Genomic DNA, 11,452 nt, shown 5'->3' with positions numbered 1-11,452 from the left:
AGGCTACACCAGTACAGACCAAGAACCAACTCTGTAATTTTCAGATGAACTCAGACAAGTTCCTGTCTTGCTGTGTTGATTGAATTCATTCCTATCACATTATTTTTGACTTCTTACCTTCCCTTTTTACCCTTTCTCATTGACTTGGTTGCTACGGATTAGGAAAAGTAATTCTTAATGAGTTAAAATTTACTTAATCAAGATCTGATAGTAAAAGAGAAAAGCATAAAGAAATAAAATTATCTATTAAACCTAGCTTATGAAAATAATTCTGAATTTAATAGCAAGTGAAAATGCATGGACTGTGATCTGGTCCAATATGCCTGCAAATTCTCATTTTTAAAGTTAATGCAATTAAAAATCAATATTAAAATACACTTTTATTTCTTTTTTACTACTGTAATACTTAATCTATGTGATTTCTTACTTCTGTTGCAAACCTTGTTTGTAGATAGCATTGATGATCTGCAAAGTCTTATATTTTTACTACTGTAGATCTACTGATAAGTAACAGCCTGTAGGATATATTTTTAAAGCATTTGTCATCCAAGTTTCAATACACATGTAATACAAAGATCAACCTATTCAATAACAGTCAGTGAAGTTTTACATGAAACTACTCATTTGTATTTATATTTCTTTGCCTTGGTCTTCATGCCCCATCAGGCATCTTAGGCCTTTTGTGTACCTGAATTTCTAAGTGGGGATCAGGGGAATTAAATCCCTCCCAGAGTAAGAGTAGAGCAAGTTGAGACCATATCATGAGGCTAAATGTGTACAAGCATGTGGGGCCAAACAGCATGCATCCCAGTTGACACAATAGGGATGGGAGAGGACACCATCCAGAGAGATCTGGACACACTTGAAAAATGAACACACAAAAATCTATGAGGTTTAACAAGACTAAATGCAAGGTGTTGTACTTGGGTCGAGGAAATCCCAGTTGTAAGTACAGAATGGGAGAAGAACTTGAGAGCAATCCTATGAAGAAGAACTTAGGGGTCCTAATGGATAAAAAAGCTGGACGTGAGCCAACAGTGTGAGCTTGCAGCTCAGAAGGCAAACAATATCCTGGACTGCATCAAAATAAGGGTGGCCAGCAGGGCGAGGGAAGTCTCTGGGAAGACCTCACTGTGGTTTTCCAGTGCTTGAGGGAAGATTACAAGCAGGGGGGAGACCTAATTTTTACACGGTGTGATAACAATAGAAGAAAGAGGAATAGCTCTAAAATAAAAGACTGCAGATTTAGTTTAGATGTTAGGAATAAATTTTTTTTACTCAAGAGAGTGGTGTGGCACTAGAACAAGTTCCTCAGGGAGACTGTGAATGCCCTGATTCTGGAGACGTTCAAGGCCAGGTTGGATGGGGCCCTGGGCAGCCTAATCTAGTGGCTGGCAACCTTGCCCATGGCAGGGGAGTTAGAACTGAAAGATCTTTAATTACCCTCCCACCTAAGACATTCCATAATAATTCTATGATTCTGTGCATAGAATGGTATAATTCAAAGACAAAAAAAATGAAACAAAGCAATTCAAGAACGGAAGGATGCATATATATGAAATCTTAATTATTTTTGTAACTCCTGTGTTGCATCCTCATGAAGATTTTCAAGGGAACAAATCTTAGGATATGTTCCTTCAGTGGATTGACAATGCATCCTTTCTTTGAATGACAGAAAGTTCTGCTTGTGCTGTAGCCTGACAACACAAACTACAGAAAACCTGATAAGTATTTGACAAATCTCTTGGTACAGACTTTTCAGAGGAAAGAGAAGGAGGAATAATCTGTCCTCTCTAAAGATGTTATCATAATTTAGACTGGAAAAAGTGGCTAAAACTATGAAACTTGACACTGCATAACTTTTCCAGTTATTTTTCTTACCATTAAGTTATTGTTATGTCTGTATGATCCATCATGGTTACTGTATGTTGATCTTTCTCATAGTTAATATCAGCAATCGGTTGACTGACTGACAACTAATAGGTCTGCCTACACACTATGTAGAGAGAAAATAATCTTACTTAGATTTGACTACATCATTATTCAATTATTTTTTTTCATATTCTCCCAACACTGCATTAGTGAGGTCTGCCATCTTCTTTTGTCGCTATTGTCTTGTCTGCCCTGATGGCTCAGGATTTCCTGGAAGCTGCTGCATTTCTCAGCTTTCTGGTCGATACTGGAGGGTGGGCCGATTTTATGCTTGCAGTGCACTTGTGCTTGATCATCATGCTCAATCTCTAAGTTCTTTTTTTGCAACTGATAAGGAAAATCTGTAGAGTTCATGTTCTTTCACAAGTGGCTTTAGACAACCCATCCGTATGAAACACTGAAACTTTGCAGTCAGCCTTAACCTCACTATCATCTCCAACACCAGCTAGACCTAATAATGAAGAAAAATAGTTGTATATGGCTAAAAGTATAATTATCAGTTATAAGTTTGGAAACAGAAAGCTATCAGAAAGCAAACAGAAAACAATTCCAGCTGTCTGGATACTTGGCCTCTTGTGAAAACTCCTAGAGTTTTGCCCCTGTTCACTCTCCCCACTTTCTACCAGCCTGGATTCTTGCTCACACGTAGACTATGTTGATGAATTACATCATGTTTACATTGATTTTTCTGCTCTTGGAGACAGATTAATTGGGTATTTATAGGTGACTTCCTAGCTCAGTTACACAGCTAATGAGACAAACAACCTACCGTTTCTCACTCATTTTGATTTTTTTTTTTTCTTTTTCTTGTAGGGCTGCTTGCATCTCTTTTTAAATATGGCATGGAATATCAGTTATAAATAAGCTATTTCACCACTTCGATTTCATCTCTCTACTACTTCACGTCTCTACTAGGTTCCTATAGAAATCATGCATGATGTCTCACTAATACAGATGTGAACTTTAGCAACAAATTGTTCTTCCACGTCAACGTAACAAAGTTTATGCCCTTTCCTTTCCTGTTCCTATGTCCAGCATGATAGCACTCTTTATTCATTTTCTGTTATAAACAATCTAGGATTTCTGTTGCGTTTACGTGACATTTTCCATGTTTCTAGTTGTTTTCTTCTATATTCTTTGTATAGTGCATGAACACCCTTCACACGTCGGCCTTGAGTTGGACAAATCTTCTACCATTTGGCTGTTTGGGGGAATAAGATGCAGAATTTGTTTCAAATTGTGTTCAAATTTCTCTTAGCAATCCTAAGTCAGTATTTTAAAAAACAAGACAGATGCTATATGGGTGGTGAGGTACTGGAACAGGCTGCCCAGAGAGATTGTGGATGCCCCCTCCCTGGAGGGGATATTCAAGGGCCAAGTTGGATGGGGTCCTGGGCTGCCTGGTCTGATGGGCAGATTGATGGCCCTGCCTGTGGTAGGGGGCTTGGAGATTCATGATCCTTGAGATCCCTTTGAACCCGGGCCATTCTGTGACTGTAACACCCTCCATAAGGTGCTCATGAACAGAGCTGTATTTAGAAAAAGAAATCTCATATAGCTTTTCAGTTCTGAATGGTACAAATGTGGGGTAAAACAATCAATCAAAGAAAAACAAAACAAAATAATAATAAAAAACAACTGATCATTCTGGTACTAGATTTTTAATTTTGGGTGTAATTCAATCAAGATGCCCAGATGTTGAAGGATGGTTTTTAGTATTTAAATATTCCGGATTTTACTTTAAATCTGGCTCTAGTATATTTAGCTAATGCATCAATTTTGAATGTTTCTAATGTTTTTAATATAAAATAGATACCATTTTTAAGCATATACGAGAATAATATTACAGCATAAGTATGTATTATATATCTAATTTTTAAATCCAAATTTATATATGTATGTATGTATATGCATATTTATTTATGTGAAGCCTGTCCTTTTCAATTTTGATGGCAACATACAGATTATTTTTTTTTTAACCTTCCTTCTACAGTAGAAGAATGCTGTGCTAAAAATATACTTCTGTGCATTCTCAAGAATAATATCTAGGAGATCTCTGCTAGTCTTTTAATTATACTTTAACAACAATTTTGAAAAACAGTTGCGTATAATCATTGTCTTTGCGATTACAGCAGAATGTTCTTTCTCATTCTGCTGTTTTCTCATTTTGCTGCAGGTTGCTTATCTGTAGACTCATTCTAAAAAATAAGCTGCTTTTCATTAAGTGATTTCCAGCAATCAAATATGACAATTAAAACAAGTAGTATAAAAATATGTGGAGATTGGGAGAATTATTAGCTATTTTTCTTTATTTTACTAGGTTCAAAATGGGGAAACTAATTTTTCTTTCAAAGAAAATGCAGTATACACATTCTTCCAAAGGAATTGTAATTTTTCTTATGCTATTCACTTGATTTATTATTCACAAAGAACCTTTGAACAGAAGCTGGCCAATGCATAAGTCAAACTACTAACTTTAAAGAAGTTCTTTGGCTCTAGTTCTTATTGCGTTGTGCAAATCGGTAGGGAATATTGAAAGCATGTTAAATTTTGTATCTGGAAGTTAAATCAGATAAGTATAAACCTAGCAAAACATATTTTATAAAATGAAATCAAACACTTCACTGATATTATATGTTCTTTTTGTCCCAAGTGAAGCAGGAAATGTGTACTACTCATTCTCTCCTATATTTTTCATTGTTAATATTTTACTTACTGTTTTGTAGCTTGGAAAATAAATAAGAAAATTATTCAGTTCAATCTAACTTAATTTTAATATGGCTTAATATAATGATTGCCAAAAGATGTTGATTACACTTACTAAAATAGATGCAACATCAAGAAGGAAAATGACCTTAAACAAAAACCTTCTTATAAAATTTCTTCCACCTTGGGGACAAATTTCTGCCTTCTGAGGTAAGTCGCTTACTCCTTACTACCTCAGTATTCTGACCCTTAAGTAAGAGATGTTTGCTGCTGTGTTCTGGAGACTGTGAAATACATGCTTACAAACTCCTGGAAGTCCTTGGATGGAGTATGTTTCAGTTGAACAATGCTCTCTTTTGTCACTGGTTGATGACAATTATATCATCAGAGAGACTGATGGCGTATGTGCTAAATTTTCATTGATATAATTTGTAATGTTTTTTTTACAATGTTCTTGTAAAAAGAGAAAGATCTGATATCCAGACTTACTTTCTTCCAAAACCACTCTTACGTAGCTATATATTTTTTTTTAATAATTATTTTTTTCCTCCAGAAACTCCCGGTAACCTATCAGTGATGAGGAGGTAAAGTGGCACCTCTGGAGGATACAAATTACCAAAGCCAGCAAAATCGCCATGAGGAAGGTGCGGCCTTACAGCTAGTTAGTCTAGTCAGTAGGGATGTGACTTTCTGTGGTCAGTCTTGCTTTAAGCCAGTCTTATAAGTACTGAGGAGAGAGTTGTTTTCCTCATTATGCATTTTTTTTTCTATACCTGCTCCCCACAGTAGGAGGTATTGCCAGAATTAATAAGGAAGCAGTAATAATTACTTCTGGAAAGTAAAAATGCACATGACTAGGCAATTACATTATGATTTTTAAAATAAGAGTTTTTATTGTTCTGTTGTTGTTGTTGCTTGTTTCTGAAAAAAAAAAAAGAAATTCAAATTAAACTTGCATTTAGCTGAAATGAGTCTGTTACTGGTTAGGTATTTGATTATTTCAACATCTGTCTTTAACAGCTGAGAGTGCAGTTGCCTTGAGCAGAAGTCAGTGAGGTGAGAACAGATAGTGGAAAATAGACAAAAATTGCTCTCAGGCTACTTGTCACATTAACAAGAAGTCTCGTTGGAGAGGACAGAAGGTGTTGGACTCAAATGGTGGATGTAATGGTAAAATCAGATACACTGCAAAAAACTACTTTTGCAAGTAGAAATAATTCCAACTAGTAGCCATTTGATGTGAATTTTTCCCTCCCTAAGAATCATGAAGGTAAAGAAAAACACCGGTAAAGGGAAGTTGAGACTTCATCAAGCATCTTATGTTTTCCCCCCTTGCAATAGTCTCCCATGTATGCAAACATATATTTTCTTTAAGCAGAGCCTTTTTAAGTACAATTTATTCTATCTAATTTCCCCTAACATTTTCAGGACACAAGAACCCTGACACCAGTATCCTAAGAGACAGGTAAGATAACAAACTTTGACATTCAGAGAAGCAAAGTGATTTACTGTTATATTAAAATGTTCTTAAAAGTCCATGTTTTAACATTACTTTTCAGGGTTGTTTTTTTTTAAGGAACCCCATGATTTTTCTATTCACAGAGCAGATGATGATTCTGCCTGTGGTATCCCCTCCTTCCTTCCAGTATTGATCACTCATCACTTAAGCATTTTTCTTTTTTATTTTATTTATTTATTTATTTATTTTTCTCATGTTCCACACCTTCAAAACTAAATAGGGCAAGGAGAATGAGAAGTGCAGTCAGGCAACCTCTCATAATAACTTGAGCCCAGAGCTCTGCTGTTAATCCAGTCTCTCACAGATATGCCTTTATTTGCCCCCAGCTAGGATTAGGCTGGATACATAGATCACAAATGTGGCATGGGAGGTAAGAAAACAGGTAAATTAGTGATGTGTTAGATCAAACGAGGAACGCTTTGATATCTTAGAAGAATGAAGTAAGGAACATAGAACATTGCTGTTGCTATTTCTCATACAGAACAAAAACAAAACTACAGTAGATGATTGGCGTACGATCCCAAACCTCCTAGATGTGGTAGGAAGTGGAAAAAGACAAGGTAAAACTTTGTTGCACAACTATTCAAAAGATTTTCTTTCCAGAAGTAGTGAAGGACAACACCTCCATGACTGAAAGTATATGCCGTCTGCCAGCCCAGCACCTGCCTTCTGGCAGAATCCCCAGGACCTTAACCTTCAGAAGCCAAAATATCTGACAGGGAGAACATTCTCCTCTTAGTAAGACAGCAGGCATATTTGAATGATAACTACAGTTTCCTTTTACACTTCATATAACATAGATATCCTGCATCAAGAGAAAGGACAGAGCTTCTCAAAATAAAACAAATGATGCATGAACAGCAAGTAAAATATGCCATGTCATTTCTCTTCAAACCTAGAAGTGCACCATGCTTTGTTACACAGTGTGGTCCATTTCTTTCATCTCCTCTTGAAGAATGGTTAAAATACATAAAATACAAAAGAAGCAAAATTAGTGTCCCCAATCCTCATCTTTCAAAAGTGCCACAAAAAATAAATGGCTCAAATGAGACCCATTTGGAAAAAGTTTGAAGCAGGATCTCTCTGTTATACAAAGAAATGGTATTTCTATTATTTGAAAAGCTATTATTTCAATGTCATTGTAACTTAGAACTAATAGAATCTAATATGCAGCCATGAAAACTTTCTTAGTGAATGTATGGTCCTGTACGTATGGTCTAGAGAATAATGAATTCTGGTGCTTTTCTTTTGTTTTGGTCATAGTATCACAGACTGTCACAGAGTATCTGTGAGTAGTAGAGAGGATTTTTTTAAAAAAATAGTTTAACTATGGCTACTATTCAGTCTATTATGAGCAACAAAGGAAGGAAGATACCTTTGACTGGGAATATATGTGTTAAACAGAAACAAACCATTTTACTATCCTGAGAAGCAGATTGGAATTGATTGGAAAATAGATAGAAGGCAGGTGGGAAGTGTATCATTACCTACAATGCAATTTTATGAGTGTCAAACATGGATAACAGCCCTCCAATCCTCTAGCTAGCTCATATATTGTCCCCAGTGAGTGTCAACTCACCAGCCCAATATATCTCTCAGGTATCGAAGTTCTCTTGCACTCAAGTCTTGCAGATGCCTGCAGTCTGTCACAAATAATGGGGTAGTGAAATAAGCTATTAATGATTGCAAAAGTGTGGTAACTCATGATATAAAGTTCCCTACAATATGTAATGGAGCTCTTTAGTTTTTCTGAAAAAAGAGGATTATGAAAAGCAGATACACTTTTCAACCATAAACATTCTAAGAGGAAGAGAGTAAATCTACCAGCTAAAAGGGACATATAAATGATGGCAATATAACATGAAACTTTTTTATCAGATATTTAGAAAACTTCATTTTAAAAATTTACTAAAGATAGGAAGGATACCAGGGGCCCTCTTGCTTTGCATTTGAAAAATACCTGAATTTTGCAGATTTGAATTGATTTTAAGAATGAGAAGTGAGATTTCATGAATCATTACTATACTCATTGGTGTTTTAAATATCCTGCAATTATGATTAAAACAAAAACAAACAAACAAACAAAAACAAAACAAAAAACAACAACAGCAACAACAAAACAAAAGAAAAAACCCACAGTTACTAACTGAACTGTGGGGTATGTGCTAAAGGCCCTGCAGGTCTGTGCTTTCCTCTGCTGCTTATCTGTGGTGAAGATAGGTGACCTAAACACAGGTAGCTAAGAACTAGCATGAAAACTCTAGATCTTGTTAGTGATCTTGGACTGGTGCAGTGCTAGCACTGAAAGGAGCCTTGAGACAAAAGAAAAAAGAAATAATTAGTATTTAGCAATAAAACAGTACCATATATAAATTTATTTGTCTGTCCAGTTAAAAGCCCTTTCTGGCTTCTTCTAAATCCTCTCTTTAGGCTAGGAGATGCAGATTACAGTTATTTGCATCTTTAGTTTCTTCAAAAAATGGTATGTGGCAAGATTTCTGCTGGAGCACAAATCTTATCTCAAATTTCTTTGATGAGGGCTGTCTCTGAGGTTTTGAGACTTCTCAAAAGGGCAGAACACTGGTCAATGACCCGAGCTGTCCAGATGGCTTCTTCTTCACTGATGACACCCTTCTTGTAGTACAGCTCCTCTGCTGATATAGAAAAAAAGGTCAGAAATGCCTGTTTTATTTCCTCTGTGGTTCTACCTTAACTGTTCATGTGATTGCTCTGGAAGTTAATATCGAAGAGAGAATCTGAAAGACACAGAACAGAAGGTTTGTCTCTGCAGGTATAGTGGCCAGGGGGGATGCCTGTGCAAGTGTCATGCCCAAGTAGTGATAAATACCATGATTTCTAAAAGCACTGAAGTGAATAGAGAGCCCATGTGTCATCTGCAGATGTTTTACAGCTGGTCTGATGTTAATTGACATTCTTGATAGCTAACGTTAAATCACTTTCAAAATCTTCTCATTCACCAGGCACTCTAAGTATTTAAATACTTACTTGAGGGATTTTTTTTTTTTTTTTATCGCTGCCTCCCAGCATCTTTGTAAATATCCATTGAACTGGGCCTGTCTTATCACAGAACAGGGTAGTAGTGAAAAACCGTGTTCAGCAAGCGGTTCATTAGCAATAAAATGCTAACAGTCAGACACGTCGTCTGCTTCAGTGTATATCAAAAGTATATCAGCCATGCTTGACATGGCCCCTTACACAGGCTCTGCCAAATCAAAGCTTCAGTATAGGACATGGACTGTTCTTCTAGATGCCAGGGATTTATTTAATGTTTAATCTGACTTCTTACCCTAAAGATAGAGCAAAGTAACCCCCACACAACTGAGTTTTTCTCATTATCGTTGCAACCACTAATGTGTGGGTATGTTTTTTTTTTTTTTTTTTTTTCAGGTGTGTAAGGAGGAATCTCTTCTTCCTTGTTGCAGGATGACACAGCAGAACTTCTCAGGTAATTCCACTTTGCTTGAGTATTGGAGATGTCATGGTGCAGACCTGTAAAGTTCTCACATGAACTGCAGGTTTTTATGGAAGCGCAGAATGCAGGCAGCTAAAGGCATTTGTAAAATTCTATAGAAGCCCATAGATATACCCATCTTTTGAGGATAGTTAATGTAAAACTTGTAGTATAGTAAAACTGCAAAACCGATTTCATGCATGAACTGATAATGCCCTCAAAAAAAAAAAATTCTTTCCCCACACGCACTTAATTTTTACAGTGCTCTTGAGATAATTACTGAACTAGTCTACCTAAAAGTATGTTCTCATATTCATTGCCTAAGTATGCATTTAAGTGTTCCACAGAATATCTGTGATACCAGTAATAGAAAAGCCACTCCTTTCCTACGAGTGAATACATTTCTAAGTAGCTGCATGGTGAACCATATTTCACAATATTTTATATAACCTTCCCTAATAGTTACCCTGTGCTTCATGTAGCTGCTTTCTACATTGTTAGCTTGGAGCAGCATAGCAGTTCAGGCTTCCTGGAGCTGCTCTTTTACCCACTGCCTGGGCTTGTTTGCATTCATTACCTTTTTGGAGCGAAATAATAAGAGGGAAAAGGATGGCATATGAGCAGGTTCCTGCCATTTCTTTCTCAAAGCCAGGTGCATACTGCCCTCTTGTGGAACATTTTGGGTAGTTACCAGCACTTGATAAAGGCTTTTTGACTGTTTCCTTTTGCTCCACTGAATGAGGGATATGTAGTTCATATGACGTAGCATTTCTAACTCCCTGATATTAGTGCCAGTGTTTCCTACTAACATAATATATACTTCATTGCCAGTCAGCACGTGTTGTTGGCATAGCTCCATGAGATGCTTTTGGAATTAGGACAGATTAATGCTGTTTTGCAAAACCAAACCAACAAAAACCCCACAGCTATTAGTATTAGAAAATTGCCTTTTCTATAGGTGACACTAAAATACATCTCTATTTATTTTTCACTCTTTTAACTCAACTCAGCAAGAAAACAAGTGATTTAAAAAGGAATGAAAACCTAGGTGTTGATCTTTATGATGTTAGTACATAGGTGTGTTGTCCTCATTTTGGACTTTAAAGTATGTTAGGAAACCAATCAAAGAATGAAAATTATAGAAGAACACTGCAAAATGCATTGACATCCATTCATTGAAAAGAGGAACTCTGGTCACAGAGCTGTACCACCGACCCCTGTGGACTGCAAGGATCTCCACAGGCAGAAAAACTGATGCCCACTTTCCTGAAGACTTCTCCAAGAGGAGAACCTCCTCATACTTGCCATTCATTTCAGACATGTAGTTGAGGTCACCCTTCAGTGTGGTCAAAAATGTTATTTGTGATTGAGGAACAAGGTGCCAAAGCAGTTTTATTACCTTGTTTATAGACAAAATTTGAGATGGATGTACTTGGGCATGAACATCCTCTACATCTTACATATCGTATAACACTTTTTATCCCAGAGGAGTATGCTGGCTAAGGACTAAACATCCTTCTGACTCCTCCCTGATCTGTTTCTGGAAAGGCTGCTTAAATTCACCAGTATAACACACTCATCCCCCTCTGCTGAGAAAATAACTGAGCTTAGCCAGACCACTTATCCCTGTGAGCACCAACGATTTTGGGGGTGAGTTATGTAAGACCATCATAGTTCTAAAAAACAGTTTTAAGCAGACTGAGTTTCCTCTTGCAAATTAAGTCCTGCTAAAAAAAATTGGGTAGGAACTGGGCTGGAGCACCTCCCCTATGAGGACAGGCTGAGGGAGTTGGGCTTGTTCAGCCTGGAGAAGAGAAGGCTGC

At 36.8% G+C, this 11,452-nt stretch overlaps 1 long non-coding RNA gene across 1 annotated transcript; it reads left to right on the top strand.

Moving 5' to 3' along the window:
- Positions 1-5,197: 5,197 nt before the first annotated feature.
- LOC122189228 lies at positions 5,198-6,840 on the top strand. The gene is made up of 3 exons (XR_006181753.1): positions 5,198-5,282; positions 6,067-6,103; positions 6,761-6,840. It is a non-coding gene; the product is annotated as an uncharacterized LOC122189228 (long non-coding RNA).
- The last annotated feature ends 4,612 nt before the right edge of the window (positions 6,841-11,452 follow it).

This window comes from Lagopus leucura, unplaced genomic scaffold (genome assembly GCF_019238085.1).
Source record: "Lagopus leucura isolate 7727_CA_CO unplaced genomic scaffold, USGS_WTPT01 Super-Scaffold_100157, whole genome shotgun sequence".
Taxonomy (NCBI): domain Eukaryota; kingdom Metazoa; phylum Chordata; class Aves; order Galliformes; family Phasianidae; genus Lagopus; species Lagopus leucura.
The sequence above is the reverse complement of the archived record's forward strand: the minus strand, read 5'-3'. Positions and strand labels throughout refer to the sequence as shown.